Consider the following 18,135-nt stretch of genomic DNA (forward strand, 5'->3'; position numbering starts at 1 on the left):
CTGCTCCCGACCCTTCAGTAGAGGGAGACTGGAAAACCATACTGGCTCTCATGGGATTATTCTTAACTATATTACACAGAGAGGTAAAGACAAGTTGCTCCACTTTCGAAGGCACAGATTTTTAAATAGCCTTCTTCTGCATTGAGACTACTTCACCTGGTGTCAGCGCGCCGTACCTGTAAACAAACACCTTCCATCCTTACAGATTCATTCCAATTACAGATTACTGAGGTCCTTTGGTGAGTACTCTCCCCCGCACATGGAGACATGGAGAAAAATAAATGCAACCCCATACAAAAAGGGGAAGACTGTGTGTGGCAAAAAACAAATAGAAATAGAAGACAGATTTCACTTGCACAGAAAATTTGGTAATAAATACGTAGAGTAATTTTTCTCCCAAAAACAATAAGATGAATTAGAATAATATGTATTTATTTACATATTTTACCAAAATATCAACAAGTGCATCTTTATCAACAATCGCTAGCATGTCTGATGCCTTTCTTGGCTGCTAGGGGCCATACTACACTAGGGTGCACTGTCCCAGTTTGCGTATCAGCACACCTTTAACTAGGTGCACTGGCACTATCTGTATAACAGAAGGTGCCCCAGCTTCCTCCTTCAGCGAATCTGGGGCCAATGCTTTAAGATGTCCAGGATGGGAGACAAGAAGACACTATCTCCAAACGGCCATCTGTTTCCTTCCACCACCCACAATTCATTGAACTCTTACAAAACCTGCCATTATCACAACATTCAGATGTCCATGTTTAATGATAATTCTGAATTCTGAGGTCTCATTTGTAGCAAGCAGCACTACATTCCAGTCATCAGCAGCAAACAATAGTTCTCAGTATCCCTGGACCTAAGTTCTCCCCCATGAGTCTCTCTGGTGCCACCATCAAAACCTGAACCCCTACTCCTCTTTAGGGAGAATGCGACCAAGCCTCAGGATGACATTCTCGAGGTAGGCGGCCACTTCACGGCGGTTCTTTGCCAGTTCTGATCGGGCTCCTTCGTTGAGGTGCATGATCCCTTTGTAGAGCTCTTTGCCATTTTCGTAGAGGGAGGCGGCTGCTGTAACAGCCTGGGAGAGGTACTCGTCATTTCCCTTCTTCCTTGGTACTGCAGCTACTTCTTTCGAGGCTCCATCGTGCAAGGGGATGGTCTCTATGGGTAGAGGCTCTACAGATGCACCCTGGGGCATTTCACCGATAGATTGTTGATGACCTGGTGATATTGCCTCAGATGTTTGATTTGCGGAATGCATCTTTGACTGCCAATATCTTCTCAGAGTTAGTGGCCAATGCCTTCATAAACTTGAACAGATGTGATGTTAAGTTGGAGTACTTCTTTTCAATCCTAGCTGGTTGAAAGTAAGACAACCTAATATTTATGTCCATGATCACTTGAAGAAACTTTGTCCCGGAGAGACCCTCTTCCTCTGCCAGATCCTGAGTTTCCCCTTAAGTTCATTAAAGAGAGTGGATATCTCTTGCAGGTGCTCCGCACATTCTTTAAATGTCTTGTCAGCAAATATCTCATTCTTCATCTGGTGTTCCTGCCCACCGGAACATGCAAACTCTCTAAGGTACCCCCCTATTGAGGATATTCCCATTCCAATAACAGAGACCAACGGTGAGGCTTTGCCCATGTATTCCAAGATGATTCCACCAGCATTGATGAGGTCACCACCTACGGATACACCGGACCAGAAGACCACGTCCTCTGTAACGTCTTTATGGACTTTGTCCATTTCATCAGCAATAAAGCGGAGAGAGGCTGCATGTCTCTCCAAGGATTCTCCATTCCTGGACACAACCTCATTGAAATCTTCAAGGTTTTCAGAAAATGTTTCCAGTTTTTTATACAACCTACAAAATGTGTAAAAGAAGCATGTTATTGTAAATGCAGTATAAGACATTATGCAAAATCTTTGGATACAAGGAGTTACTCCTTGTACTGCTGTTGGACAATCCTGAAGAATGCTATCTCTCCAAGCATCTGTGCATGCACCCTATTAATCTGATGTGAAGTACTACACTCTCGTGAATGAAAAGTGGTTGACCTGTGACAACCATGCAACCTCTGATTTTAGAGCTATGCTAGTCAATGTGGCCCGCCCTTTCCCTTCTTGTTGCAACTATGGGGGAATGCCCTGTCTTGGTTTCTTTCCCCACACTCACTTCTCCACACCAACTTGGCTCTTATCCCAAACCTAGGGGCATATTAACAACGTCTGGCGATAATTATCGCTAAGCGCACTTAGCGCTAGGATAATTATCGCCGTCGCCGGCCAACTCTGAATTTTATTGCAAAGATAGCGTACTATCAGCAACGCTTATCTCCACCGCGATAAAATTCAGAGCGCAAGTTGCCAATTGTGAGATTATCGCTGGAAATACAGCAATAATCCCACAAGGTTCGGCAATAGCTTGCTGATAGGGATGGACATACTTAGCCATGATATACACATTACATAGGATATCATGGCTAAGTCAGAAAAACACCAGACATAAAAAAGCAGCGTTAACCGCTGTTAGTGCTGCTTTTTATAGTGCTAACAGGGTGAGCGATGTAAATGTAAATGTAACTGTAGTAGTATTTGTATAGCGCCCGAATCGACCCCCAAAGGGGTATCTCAAGCGCTTGTACGCATACCGCTGTGGAACCCTTCCTGGCTTTTCCCTGTGAAGTGCCCACTCCTGGGCACCCCCAAGGTGAAGCCAGGCATCCTAGCGTTGTTGGGGCCGTTGTGGAGATTAAGCACGCTATTGCCCAGAGTTGCAGAGTGGGACCCATGATTAGAATAGGCACCGAGGCGAGAATTATCAGGTCCGCGGAAATTGAGCCCAAGACCCGCCGTGGTGGGAATTGAACCCTGGTCCCGGGCTAGACCTCTGCATCGCGGTCTGCCGCTCTAGCCATTGAGCCACACTTCTCCACGATATCCTTGATAATATGAGAAATGTTGCTCCGGGACATTTCTCCTTTTATTCTACTCTGGAACGCCCCCTTTGCAAGTGGAAGCGTAGAGTAAAAGGGTGCTAACACAATATTTTGTGTGTTAGCACCCTGTTGCTGATAGGGCGCTAGTTTTATCTCTGCTTTTTTGGCTTTTAAAGCCAAAAAAGCAGGGATAAATCCCTTGTTAGTATGCCCCCTAGTTTCCTATCTGTTCCATCATGGATCCTCTCTCCACACTCACTTCTCTGTTTCAGTGTGTGGCTCCTGCCTCAGTCTTCTTGTTCCAACGTGGGTCCTGTCCCCACACTCACTTCTCTGCCGATCTTAGCTCCAGCGTCACACTCACTTCTCTGTTCCATTGTGGCTCCTGTCCCCACACTCACTTCTCTGTTCCATTGTGGCTCCTGTCAATCAATCAATTAGATATTTGTAAAGCGCGCTACTCACCTGTGAGGGTCTCAAGGCGCTGAAGGGGGGGGGGGGGCAGCTATTGATCAAACAGCCAGGTCTTGAGGAATCACCTGAAGGTCAGCAGGTCTGTCGCAGGTGGATGGGGAGGGTGTTCCATGTCTTGGCGGTGAGGTAGGAGAAAGATATGCCACAGCTGGTTGTTCGCTGGATGCGTGAGACGGTGGTGAGGGTGAAATTGGTGGAGCGGAGCTGGCGGTTGGGGGTGTAGAAGGTGAGTCGCTTGTTGAGGTTTTCTGGTCCGGCGTCGTGAAGTGCTTTGTGAGCGGCGGTGAGGATATTGAAGGTGATCATCTTGTTGATGGGAAGCCAGTGCAGGTCCTTGAGGTGGGCGGTGATGTGGCTGTTACGGGGGTTGTCGAGGATGATGCAAGCGGAGGCGTTCTGTATGCGTTGGAGTCTTTTCTGGAGTTCCATCCTGCGGGTGACGAGGGCCTGGGTGAACATCCTTTTGGTTTCGGAGGGGATCTATCTGTAGATCTTGTGAGGCAAACGGAGGGTGTTGAAGCAGGAGGAGGAAACGGCGTTGACTTGTTGGGTCATTGACAGAGAGGAGTCCAAGATGAAACCCAGGTTGCATGCATGATCGGTGTGTGTCGGGGCAGTTCCCAGTGAGGCTGGCCACCAGGAGTCATCCCAGGAGGAAGGGGTAGAGCCGAGGATGAGGACCTCTATCTTGTCCGAGCTCAGTTTCAGGTGACTGCTCTTCATCCATTCGGCGAAGGCCTTCATCCTAGCGTGGAAGTTGGTTTTGGCGGTGGTGGGGTCTTTGGTGAGGGAGAGGATCAGCTGGATATCATCGGCGTATGAGACTATGTTGATGTCGTGAGATAAGACAATGTTGGCGAGCGGTGTCATGTAGACTTTGAAGAGTGTCGGGCTGACGGATGATCCTTGGGGAATGCTGCAGGTGAACTTGGTGGCTTCCGATCGGAATGGAGGGAGGCAGACTCTCTGGGTTCTGTTAGTGAGGAAGGAGGTGATCCAGTCCAGTGCTTTGCTGCAGATCCCCGCATTGAAGAGGCGTGTGCGTAGGGTGTGGTGGCAGACGGTGTCGAAGGCAGCAGCCGAGATGTACAGGAGGATAAGGGCAGCAGTCTTGCCATAGTCCAGTAGGGCCCTGATGTCGACGGTAGCGGCGATGAGGGTGGTTTCTGTGCTGTGGTTGCTGCAGAATCTGGATTGGGACAAGTCCAGGATGTTGTTCTCTTTGAGGAATTGGGTCAATTTTCTGTTGATGCTCTTTTCGATGACTTTCGCTGGGAATGGGAGTTGGGAGATGGGCCTGAAGTTTTTGATGTCTTTGGGTCTGCCTTGAGTTTCTTGAGTAGGGTGTTGATCTCTGCGTGTTTCCAGCTTTCCGGGAAGGTGGCGGTCTGGAATGAGCTATTGAAGATCTTACGGAGTTGGGGTGCGATGATGGAGCTCGCTTTGTTGAAGGTGTGGTGGGGCAGGGGTCTGATGGTGAGCTGGAGTGGATGGTGTTCATGGTCTTGATGGTGTCTTCATCGATGACGTGGTGCCAGGAGATCAGATGGCCGGTGTGACTGGAGGGAGGTGAGTCTGTGATGTCGACAGATGTAGGAGAGGTCTGAGTGTTGAACCTGTCGTGGATGTCTGCGATCCTGCAGTGGAAGAAGGTTGCTAGTGAGTCGCAGAGGTCTTGTGATGGTGGCATGTCGTTGGAGCTGGAGCTGGGGTTGGCGAGTTCCTTCACGATGTTGAAGAGCTCTGTGCTATTGTGTACATTGTTGTCGATGCGTTCCTTGAAGAAGGTCCTTTTTGCCGTTCAGATGAGTTGGTGGTGTCTGCAGCTGGCGTTCTTGAAGGCTGGCTGGCTGTCCGGTGTTTGCTCGTGGCGCCATTTCTTCTCTAGCCTCCGGCAGGTCTGCTTGGATGTCTGGAGGTCAGCGGTAAACCAGATGGCTCTTCTGTCGGTGCGTCTGTTTGCATTGTTGTGTCCTCACACTCACTTCTCTGTTCCATCATGGCGCCTGCCTCACACTCACTTCTCTGTTCCATCGTGACTCCTGTCCAAGCACTCACTTCTTTGTTCAATTGTGGCTCCTGACCAACAATCACTTCTCTGTTCCATTGTGGTTCCTGCCCCACACTCACTTCTCTGTTCCATCGAGGCTCCTGACCCACACTCACTTCTCTGTCACTTCTTTGCTCTTGACCCACACTCACTTCTTTGTCACATCTTTGCTCCTGACCCACACTCACATCTGTCACATCTTGCTCCTGACCCACACTCACTTCTTTGTCACACCTTTGCTCCTGACCCACACTCACTTCTTCGTCACACCTTTGCTCCTGAACCACACTCACTTCGGTCACATCTTTGCTCCTGAGTCCTGACCCACACTCACTTCTCTGTCACATCTTTGCTCCTGACCCACACTCACTTCTCTGTCACATCTTTGCCTTCTCTGTCACATCTTTGCTCCTGACCCACACTCACTTCTCTGTCACATTTTTGCTCCTGATCCACACTCACTTCTCTGTTCCATTGTGGCTCCTGACCCACACTCACTTCTCTGTTCCATCGTAGCTCCTGACCCACACTCACTTCTCTGTCACACCTTTGCTCCTGACCCACACTCACTTCTCTGTCACATCTTTGCTCCTGATCCACACTCAATTCTCAAGTCTCTGTTCCATAGTGGCTCCTGACCCACACATACTTCTCTGTTCCATCGTGGCTCCTGACCCACACTCACTTCTCTGTCATATCTTTGCTCCTGACTCACACTCACTTCTCTGTCACATCTTTGCTCCTGATCCACACTCACTTCTCTGTCACCTCTTTGCTCCTGATCCCCACTCACTTCTCTGTTCCATAGTGGCTCCTGACCCACACTCACTTCTCTCTTCCATGGTGGCTCCTGACCCACACTCACTTCTCTGTTCCATCATGGCCCCTGACCCACACTCAGTGTAGGAGAGTAGGATCTGCTTACTATGGTTACCCCCACTTTCTGCTGGTGTTTCACTGTTTTTCGACTTTAGTCTGGCTGGGGCCCTGCTAACCAGGACCCCAGCCTAGCTGCTTCCTCTCTAAATTGATTGCATGTATATTAGGTACACTCCACATTGGTTACTGGGTTACCTCTGTGAGTCCCTAGTATATGTACTTTAGGTACTAAGGGCATAGGTACCCCCCAGAGGCCTACCAGGGTCTGAAGCATGTTCAATGCCACCCCTGGGAAGCCTTCCGAAATGGCACCACAGTTCTGCTACTGCAGCCTGGGTAAGGTGGTGCATGCACCCCTTACTAATATATAGGTTACCTAAATCTACCTTGTATCAGTGACACATATAAACCTACAAGTCACTCCTATGGCAGACCTTAACAATCCTGGAGGCAGAGTACTTGGTTTTGTGTGAGGGGGTGCCCATGCATGAGCAGGACTCCTCTGCAGCTTTCGGAATCCCTTCTCTGTAGCTGTTCTGTGATGTAGCCAGACCATATACTCTTAAGCGCATTATAACCTCGCGGTTAATGATTACTTTGGAATGGCTGCAAGGAAACATGTCATGTTTGGTGTCAAACACTTTGGAATCCTACCCACCCCCCATCAGTTCTGGTGGCGGGGGTAGAATTCCACCCTTCTAGAGGCAGAAGACATGTACACACTTACCTAACCGGTAATAGTTTAAAAGAGCCCCAGCATCACAAGATGTATGCTACAGCCACAGACACAAGTCTGGCCTCCTGCTGCTAGACAAAACTCTGGCAGGGGAGGTCTGGAAAATAGGTTTCCTGTCACAGGGAGGTGTAACCACCTCCCAGACAGGCTTTTATCTATTGGGGCTGGGTGGGTGCATTCAGAGAATGCATTTCATACAGTGATGGGGGCACACTTGGTGTCCCTGTGCATACCCCAGTTCAAACCGGTTGGAGGGGCACTCAGCCCCTGCTGTGGTGCCAAACTGGACAAAGCGAAAGGGGTGTAACCACCCTCCTCCCTGGATCCACCCATAGGTGGGTCCCTAGAGTAAGTCCAACTCTTAGTATAAGTATAGGAACCCAGTCCTTAGGACTTCAGATTATCCTGGAAGAAACTCTGCAACATATATCCTGGAACTTCGATATTCTATTTTGACTACAAGATGGAAGATTCTCTCTTCTTGGGGTCAAGGAGTGACTCCCCTGTTCAAACAGGCACCAAAGCAGCATCTTGCTAGTCTGCATTTCCAAGGCTTCTGCCGGATCCCGATGGATTTGTGACTCAGGACATGGACTTTCAGACTTCTCAGAGGTCGACACGAGATCCCAGCAAAGCTGAGACCCGCTGCCCTCACGAATGATGTTGGACCGGAACTCCTGGACACAGTGCATATTTGCAAGTGCATCAACTTCCCGAGCTTTTCAGTAGTTGTGCATTGGGCTACTTGTAGTCCAAGCCCCTAGCACCATTTGCACCGAAGAATGTGGGCCTACACTCCACAAGTGTTCCATGGGCCCCCTTCTAGCATTTCCACTCAAGGCTCATTTGTGATCCCTGGTCTGTCAACTGGTGGGTCCCCAAAAATGTAACTCTTCCATTTCTTTGGCTTTTCCGGTTGCTCCAAACGTGCCCTGACTCCCCTCCAAAGGGTGAGTCCCTCAGACCTTCCTGGTCTGTACCGAAGCCAATATTTGCTTTCTGTGTGGGTTGCTGTTGCCAAGGCTTGTTGGGTCCAATCCAGAAACTGCCACCGCAGCACTCTCCAGCCATTGTGGGCAGCTCGAATCCAGCTCCTGGTCACCCTCGATGCCTCCTGGTCCTCATGGATGAAGAGTCAAGCTTCACCTTCTTCACCTGAAATCACACGACATCGGTTGGCATCTTCTCCTAGCCTTCCTGGTCACTGGCTAGTGACCCAGACTCTGTCCCCTCTGCTTTCAGGTTCTTCAGATCTTCGATCCACCCTTGGATCCACCCGACACTTTCGACTTGGTTGCCAGCATCACTTTGCAGCAGATCGCCATTGAAAACGACGACAATACCCGACAGCAAAAGATACCTATGCACCCGACTTCCCTGGGTGAGGTAACTCGAGTACTCCGGTGCTCCCGTGGGTATTTACTCTACAAATGCCGAGTTCTAAAGGGGTTTTCTCCAAGTTCTCTTCTAAGTGTCCTTTATCTGTAATTTTCCACCAGCGACTTTCCCCATAGAAGTTAATGGTGATTCCCAGCTGTGTTTAGACACTGCACGCGTCCTCCCTGGGTCTCCTCTGTCACTACCTTGGGTGGTTCCTGGTGGCCCCAGCGGTTCTAAAAGCTCTAGGCTGTGTATCTATGTCAGTCGTGGTTCTTATACCACTTTCTTAGTATATGGTTTGTGACGCCCCTAGGGCTAATCATGTATTGTGCTAATTTACTGTATGCTAATTAAGTTTACTGAATGTACTTTTGCCTCTAGCCTCATAAAGAGACTAGAGGTAAGTGTTTAGAATAAATACATATATTTTATTTATATAGCTGGTGTGGTTCTCCTTTCATTTGCTCATTCACAAGATTATAGACTGGAAAAACAAGCTGCTTTACATTCCTTCAAGACTTAGCCTGAAGGCTGCTCTCCACAGCTACCACTAGGATAGCTTTCTATAGAGTTTGTCTTTGAACCTACCATCAATAAGGGTCGGTTGAACCGGTGCAAGGTGCCCACTTGAATAGTGGACAGCATATGCCAGGCCAACTTCTCACACTCACTTCTCAGTTCCATCTTTGCTCCTGCGTCACACTCACTTCTCTGCTCCTGCCCAACACTCACTTCTCTGTTCCACCTTGGCTCCTGCGTCACACTCACTTCTCGGCCCCATCTTGGCTCTTGGCTCACTCTCATATCTCTGCCTTATCTTGACTCTAGCCTCACACCCACTTCTCTGCCTCTTGCACTGTGAATTCCCACCTAGGTTTTTTATAGTATATAGGCATGGATGACCGTAATGCTTTACCTGTCTTCCAACTGCAGTTGGTCACCTGCGGAAGAAAAGATAAAGAGGTTAGAACTGGACACACTCCGTGAGTATTTGCATGAGCATGTGTCTATACACATAACTAAAGCGCACCTTGATCGGTTTCACTTCGTTATAGTTTCACTCCACCATTTCACTTTATTGCACCTAATGGAAGTTTTTGTATTCTTTTCACACATTTATTGATAAACACCACATTGTGACATCTCAAGAAATACTGCAGATGTTTAAAACAACACTCTATCTTGTATCATTAAGGGTTTTATTTCAATTCACAGAAAACACTCCCTGATGTGGAGCATGTTATGCTCGAAATGCATTGGAGATAATTATAAATGGGAGATGATCATATGTCTGCTTCAGCAATGAATATATGAATGAAAGCAAAAGGAGACAATACAATATTTGGAATGAATGAATAAATTAATGAAATAATTCAAATGAAACTTCTTTTGTGAAATTATTTGGAACCTTTAAGGAAACACTGAGAGTGCCCCAAGGGAGTTAAAACCAGGATTTATGGAAGCACCAAGGTTCAGTGTGGAGGCGGATGTCACGCTCAAGAGACTCCCATCACTGGTCCCTACGTTTGTCCTTGAATGTAGCATCTCATTAGTTGACTCTACACAGGGTCAACCACCTGCCTGCAGAAGTTGTACCAACTCTTAATCATCGGCAACGTAAGTGATCATATGAGATTTCAGGTGAGTCTTATCTTGACAACCTTTGAAGCATTCGATGTTGAGGCACCAGGGTTTTCACATGGGTTTCTGGAGGTTCCAAACAATAATTTGGCATGAATTTTTATAACAATGTTTTTTATCTTACATGTAGCAGGGTAGTCAGAGCACTAGAATATGGTCTGGAAACCTTTTTATACCCTATCCATATTTATTTTGTATTATTATGAGCTGGCAATTTTAACATTCAGGCGTGTCCTTTACAGCAACACGTGTATATGGACATACTAATCAGGGTGGCATAGGCTTTGTTAATTGTTGTCTTAATGAATAGGGAAATGCATTAAATGGCATTTTTCAAAGCATGATTTATATTTATTAAAGTGTGGACCAGACTTTAATGGGAAGGAGATTCCATTGTTTACTGGAAGAAACGCCTCTACAGTCATCTATCATGTATAGACTTCTGACTCTCTAATCAATTTGTGTGGCATCACTTGCACTGTGACCATTACCTTTTTTTCTGGGGTGAGAAATGTGAATGGCCTAATGGCATACAAAATAAGTGGGCAGATTGTGATCCCAACCGCATACTACAACAAATAGTAGCAGACAATTCTATCTACATTTAATTACTATATATAGGATGATGTGGCTCCTAATTTGCTGATAGATAGCTTTAATCATATTAGCAGTTCTCTTAAATTACTTCTGACCCATTAACAATTTGGTAATGGAGGAAGTATTAGGGGATTGTTCTATCATGCTTGTACCCAGGCATCCCGGGGTCTGTAAACAAGCTCTAAAAAGTTTACCCCCGGTATTATGGTTATTCAAGTCTTTTTTCTTACAGTACAAACATGCTCTTTCCCCAAAAAATAAAACACTTCAAGACGAGGCGTGGTTAAAACTGAGATTAGCTTCAGAAACTAATGATAATAAGTTATTTTGGGATACGTTCAATGCTCTGTTTAAAAAAAAATATATATTATTCCTGAGTTCTGTTCCTTTGTTTCCATGTAAGGCCAGGGTTGCACATCGTTCTGTAATTTGTAAACAAAATAATATGGACAATGGTTTAGAAGGTCAAGAGGTTATACATAGATTAGAACCCCTTCCTTTAAAGATCACTATTGACGAGGTCCTTTTGGCATGTTGGAGGGCAGTAGAATCTTTTAAATCTCCTGCTAAATTATGGGGGCCTAGAGTATGTATTGTTGCTCCTGTCAACATTATCCCACCCTCCTGGGGTACATCTATTAGTCTATCAAGGGTGATGAATCAGGCCCTAACACGAGTGTCCTATTTTGCTCCTGGACGCTTTGGTAAAAAGTTTGACCAGGATCCTACTGAAGAGGTTGCAGGAATGCTCACAGGAATATTCTATTTTATCCCCCACCCAGTTTTGCTTCAGAAAAGGCCTAGGAACTATTGGGCAAAGTGTCAATCTGGACCTATTGATACGGAAATGTATCCAAGCTGAATCTTGCATCTTTGTTTTGCAGATCTAAGTAGTACATTTGATTTAGTTAACCATACCATCCTTTGGTAATTGTTGATCTGCCTTGGTGTTTCTAGGCCAAATATAGGTTTTCTTACAAGTCTTTACATGAATGTATCCAGAAAAGTTAAGTTTGGCTTACAGGGTTGATGCTTGCACACTTTCAAAGTGGGGCAGGGCATTCATCAAGTCTGTGTTTAGGCCTCTTTGCTGTTTTCTATTTTTATCAATGGGGTGGATACGTCTTGTAGTGAAGGCAGGGCCCTGCTTACAACCAATGCTATGTTAGCATAGGCTTATTAGAAGTTTAAATGCCATTTTACCTGTTTGTGGCTTTTGCACACAACAATACATGTAACCGTTGTTGTAAGTTAGACTGCTTGAATTTCTTCACATGAGAACGGCTTGTTTTCAACATCCCTAGACTTACATCATGACCTTAGTCTGCACAGTGGGTACAGAAGCCTCCAAGGTTACCATAATAATGTTATCTGTTATTCAGGCTGATCGGTCCACGCTCTAGACACAACATGCACACAGCTACAGCTAACTGAAATTCTAGCACCTTTAATATTGCACTGCATGCATGATTAGGGCACTTGGGGAAAATCCTTTTCCAGAGAGAGAGAACTTTGCTGATCCTGATGTGATTCACTTCTGCTGAACTTGGAGGTATGGGGTTCCCCATTCAAGCCTAAGAGACCTTCTATTATTATAAAACCTAGTTCTTAGCAAGGGAGGGTGGTACACAAGGCGCTATAGGACCTGTTTCTACTATCATTATAATATGATTTCTCCTTTTGTGTTTTATGGAATTGTAACAATGCTGATTGTATTATTTTCAATCATATGCCTGATTATGTTAGCAAAAATACTGCATCTTAGAGCAAGTCGTTAAAATAAACATTTTCAACTTTTCCATGTCTATAATTACTCATGTTGTGGACTTGATTCCCACCATTCCAGAGAGTACCCTAAGTCGCATGTTCCGGGTTATCTAATCATTGGTAACTTTGCTATAGGACGGAGAGCTAATGAGACACTGATGGTAGTCGGTTGGGGTTCTAGGTAGTGAGGTCAGTTTCTTTGGGACACCACAATTCACTGAGGTCCTGGGTCTCTGTGCACAGTTCTGTGTATGAGCAGAATGCCCACAACAGTCTTTGCAGTCATTGCAAGCTGATGCTACTTATGTAACTGGGTGTCCTATAACAGGTTAGTTATGTGCTGATGATGCTGTCTTGCTGTCTAGGACTCCGGTTGATCTGCAGAATTTGAAGAGTGCCTTTGGAGAGTTTATGTCTTCTGAAAATATGGTGATCATCAAATCTGAAATGTTCACAATGATCTGTGGGCAAAAACCCAAACTATGTAGATAATTTTTACTGATAGTATCCCAATTGTTAACGTAAATTCTGTTTGCAACTTGGAGGTTCTATTTACAGGTACTGGCTATTGGGCACAACAGATATTAAATGCCAAAGACAAAATTAGCAGAAACTCTAATGGGATTTTTCGGTTCTCATCTAAGCTAGGTAGCCGACACATTAGAGAAATGATGGAGAAATATAATTCTAAAGGGGTGGCTTCTGCTTCCTATGGGACTGGCCTACGGTTTTGCTCTTAGTGCAGCAGTGTAAGTTGAGGACATTGTGTTTTTTAAACTATTATTATTATTTCTCCCTCTGATCGAACATCAGGAGATTGGTCTACACTCAATATAATAAAAATAATAATAATAATCCACATTTGTAAACCGCGAACAATCACCCATAAGGGTCTCCAGGTGCAGGGGGCCATTGGGAAGATTAAGCAAGCTATTGCCAAGAGTCACATGGTGCTGGGGTAATCTGCCGCCGGGGATCGAACCGTGATCCCCAGATTCCAGCGTCAGTCGCCATGACCAGGGCTCCACACCTCTCCCAAGACATACTCTTGTCAAGGCCTTTGTTATTATGGTTTTCTATATGAGCAAAATAGGTAAACAGTATTCCAAATGTATTATCCCTTGGCTTGCAGATATTAATTCTTCTTTTAGTTTTGTGGTATATAAATAAATAATACCGGATCTATTTTTGAATAAATGAATGAATAACAGATAGCTCAATAAAATAAGAGTCAAGATTCGAGGTAGTAGGAGTTTCTGCAGGTTTATTACAGCATAAGGACAGGATCAGGACAACCTGCATAGGAACAGAGGTGACAGGGCCCAGCAGGACAACTGGGGCCCAGCAGCTGCCGGGGCTTGATCTGGGATGAGCGCGCTAACTTTTAATAACAATACATTGACTTATATACATAGCGCAAACACATAGCATTACATTGCAGTAGGCGTAGCAGTGGGTGGAGCAGAAGGCGTGACGCGTAGCAGTCGCGAGAGATAACAGTAAAAGTAGGTGTAACTGGGAGTATACATAGACATGTGATGCAAACGTAACAGAATATGTCATGAATGGGCGGAAACATAGGAGGGGGCTACCTAAGGAGCCGGGACCTCTAATCTAATGGTGCGCGAAAACTGGCAATGACGTGTTACTAGGAGAAGCTGGGGGCTACGAACTCTGTGCTAGGAGCAGAGACTAGAGTCTGGAGGGTCGGAGCGACATGTACCTAAACCCTATCTGGTATCTAATGTTTAGAGAACATATTGATATAAACTAGGAGTCATGAGGGGAAAAGCTAACTTGACTCTAAGACTGGACCATGCATTATTCTACATGTAATGCGTGATGAAGAATATTAAATGACCATTAATACAGTATTTCTCTAACGTGGAGCCGAATAGGCTAGACAATGACGGAAACTATTGATGCAGTTCAGTAGCTTAGGAATGCAGAGAAGAAGGACTGAACTGATAGCTGGAATCATAACATACTCTTGGCAGACTCAGAGGCAGAGCCAAGCTGCACCGGGCACTGCGAGGCAGGAAGTAAGTGAAAGGTCGAGGATACAGGTGGGGGCTGTATCGCTCCTCAGCGAGGCTTTCAGGAGACAGGAGCTGAATCTGATGTCCGGGCCCTTTTGAGGCCTGGAAACGGGGACTTTATAATGAAATAACGTGCACACTGGGAAACGTGGCGACGTAGCTTTACATAGGCCTGATATTCGTAGTATTCACGAGGACTGGAAAATGACATACCAGAGGTGGACACAACTGGAATTGCGTCATTAATCGGACATGGGGAATAACATATGCATATTGGTCATGCACACATAACATATGATGGATGAGGCGTAGGGACACAGAACATAGCAAAATTTACTTTTCCACATTCCCTCCTTGTCACTACGTTTCCATCAGGAAACATCAATTTTCATGATACCGTCTATCATTTCATACAGTACCATTTGCTCGTCTCGAATTGCCTTGGAACGGGATTTAGAACGGGGCTTGGGACTAGGAATACAAGAGGTAGCACACATGCTGCAAATCGCAGGGCCACATTGTATACAGAGGCAGCAGCTAAATATGATCGCTACTGCAATACCTAGAAAGGACAGGACTTTCCATCCCCATGCGGAAATTATATTCCAGCACCAACCGGACCATGTCCAGGTGCCTGGATCTTGGTGTAACAGATGGGCAATTTTATGGAGTCTGGTTATAGCTGAATAAACAGACGGCGCGTTATTTGGAATGAAAATACAGCAACTAGATCCGATGACTCTACAGGCCCCGCCCCTATCGGCCAGTATGACGTCAAGGACGAGACGATTTTGCAAAACGACAAATCTCATAGCAGATTGTTCTTCGGTTAAGTTACCTAGAGCAGAGGCAGTCTCATTTACTACAGCTTCAAGGGTTCTGGTTAACCTACGGATCAGTTTACTATTCTGGACAGGTCCTACAAAGAAGAAGAAACCTTTATTGAAATCTGTATACTGTTCTAGAGTAGTTTCAGTATAATCGACAATTGGGGACTCCCTTCTATGTCTAATGTGTACTAGATGTGTGTTTCTGTGATAATCAGATGGGGCTAGGAAAACAGGTGGCAGTAGGAAGGCAATGTAACAGGTTCCCTCCCAATCGAGGGGCAGACGAACATATGCAGTTTGACCACAAATAAAATAAGAATGACGTGAAGCTTTAAAAATAGATTTCCTACTGTCACTATACTTGACAACAGTAGTACATTCACTATGTCCTACATGTACAGAACCATAATTACGGACACATAATTCACCTTTGACTGGTAGTACTGAAATAGCAGGTAAGTCTGGAGTAGTATCAGACTGAACATTCAGAACCATAAAATTCGACGAATAATTACCTAAATTATATACTTCATTTTCTAGATCTAAACCTGTTCTGTGGGGGAAACCTTGCTTGTCTGGAAAACATGTACTGTTAAGAAAAGACATATCTGTTGAGGATGACGTTAACGTGGACCATGCTCCACACGAACCATTGTGTGAGAATGGATAAGGAAACAGTGGCAGAACTCCCTTCGGTGTCTGAAAAGGGGGGAGTCGACCACACACCCAACAATTAGTGGCATTGCTGGTCTGGTGTGAATAATGTAACATACGGATGAAAGAGTTGTTGCGCATAGCGAGGCGGTATGAATATTCGTGAGGAGGCAGATCACTAAACGTGTGCTCTACTGTAGCATTAGCAGACATATTTACATGAGGAACTGGAAAATACAGATAGAACGCATAGCTGGTGCAGGAAATCATTATGCTGATGAATAATACGAAACTCAGAAAAACGATACATTGAATTGAACTTCGACTGACTCTCTCACTATGGGGGTCTATTTTATACATGTCAGAAACAGTCTAACCGTTTCACCTAGGGGAGGACTTATACAATCAAACTGACTGACTTATTTTACTAGACCTGAGCTTTAACTTATACTCCTGTTGCGGAGTTTTCTCTAACAAGGGAGGGGTTGTAATAATGTCTTGTGCGGGACAGTCCTTAAGAGCAATATTCTGGCAGTCCTTCAAATCCTGGGAAATGTTTTTAGAAACGGATTTCAGTCCTTTAAAAAGTTTAACATGAGACAGGTGGATCCATCCTTTTCTGCCTTCCAACTTGACGGCGGTACGGGTGGTCAAGAGGACCTGACGTGGCTCCTTCCAACGTGGTTCCAGCGGACTTGATCTGTCAAAATTTCTGATCATCACCAAGGAGCCTGGAACGATTTCATGCGGTGCCACCTCGGTATTGTCTGGAAAGGCGGCAGCAACCTGTGAACGACATGAGTTGAGGGCAGACATCAAGGAAGCTAGGTAATCTGTCAGCATATTACATGAAACATCAGTAATACTTCGGGGTCTAGGAGTACCCCACATGTTAGGGGGGCGGCCGAATACGACCTCATACGGGGACAGACCTGATCTGGAATGTGCGACCATGCGCATATAAAACAAAGCGACTGGCAGAGCTACTAGCCAGTACACACCTTTTTCTTTACAAACTTTGGCAATGCGGATTTTCAGGGTCTGATTATGTCTTTCGACTAGACCGGCTGCTTCAGGATGGCGTACACAATGGAACTTCCACTGGTACCCTAACAAAAGGGAAACGTGCTTCATTAACTCTGAGGAGAATGGCTGGCCATTATCAGAATATACGACTCTAGGGAGTCCATATCTAGGGAAAAACTCACGAACCAACTGCTTGGCAGTGGTCGCGGCTGTGTAATCTGGGACTGGATATGCTTCTGTCCACCTGGACAAAGCGCATACTACTACAAGGACATACTTGAAACCTCGACATCGCTCCATTTGAATATAATCCATCTGGAGGACCTCAAAAGGGTGGTCAGGGGGCTGGAAACCACCTCGTTCCACCGGGACACTTTTACCTGGATTAAACTGACAACATATCATACAGGTACGGACTTTCTGCTTGGCTGCAGCTCGTAAATGCTTGTTGAACCAAATGTTCTGGATACTGTCTAACATAGCTTTTTCTCCTAAATGTGCTGGACTATGTGCGGTATTGATAATGACTTGAACCATAGAATCGGGGAGAAACCATGTGGCTCTACCCTTCGTTAACCATCCTTGATCTGTCTGGACCCCTCCTTGTTCAGACCATTTCTTGATTTCATCGGGAGTAGCATGTAACTGTATATCTATGACGTCTTGAGTAGGGTCCTTAACTGTCATGCATGTAATCGGATCTGGAGTATGTGTCTGATTAACTGGAATGTCTGGAGCCTGTGCTGTAAGCTTGGCTGTGCGGTCTGCTAGATCATTACCTTGGGAAGTAATGTCTGTAACTTTCGTATGTGCTTTGCATTTCATGATAGCAATAGATGTCGGTAAATGTATGGCATCTAACAGGGCTTGAATAAGGAGACCATGCTGAATCTTGGTTCCATGAGAAGTCATGAAACCTCTCTCCTGCCAGAGCACTCCGAAGTCGTGTACAACTCCGAATGCGTAACGTGAATCTGTGTAAACATTAACTTTCAGGTTCTTGGCATGTATACAGGCTCGTGTCAGAGCGACTAGCTCTGCTGCTTGAGCGGACAGGGTATCGATACGGTGTGTTTCAATAACTTCGGTGTCAGTAGTCACTGCATACGCGGC

General features: G+C 45.6%; 1 pseudogene; it reads right to left on the reverse strand.

Annotated features, from left to right (window-relative positions):
* Positions 1-1,244: 1,244 nt before the first annotated feature.
* LOC144827945 (uncharacterized) overlaps positions 1,245-18,135 on the reverse strand; it is a 60,613-nt pseudogene continuing 43,722 nt past the window's right edge.

This window comes from Lissotriton helveticus, chromosome 4_1 (assembly GCF_964261635.1).
Source record: "Lissotriton helveticus chromosome 4_1, aLisHel1.1, whole genome shotgun sequence".
NCBI lineage: Eukaryota > Metazoa > Chordata > Amphibia > Caudata > Salamandridae > Lissotriton > Lissotriton helveticus.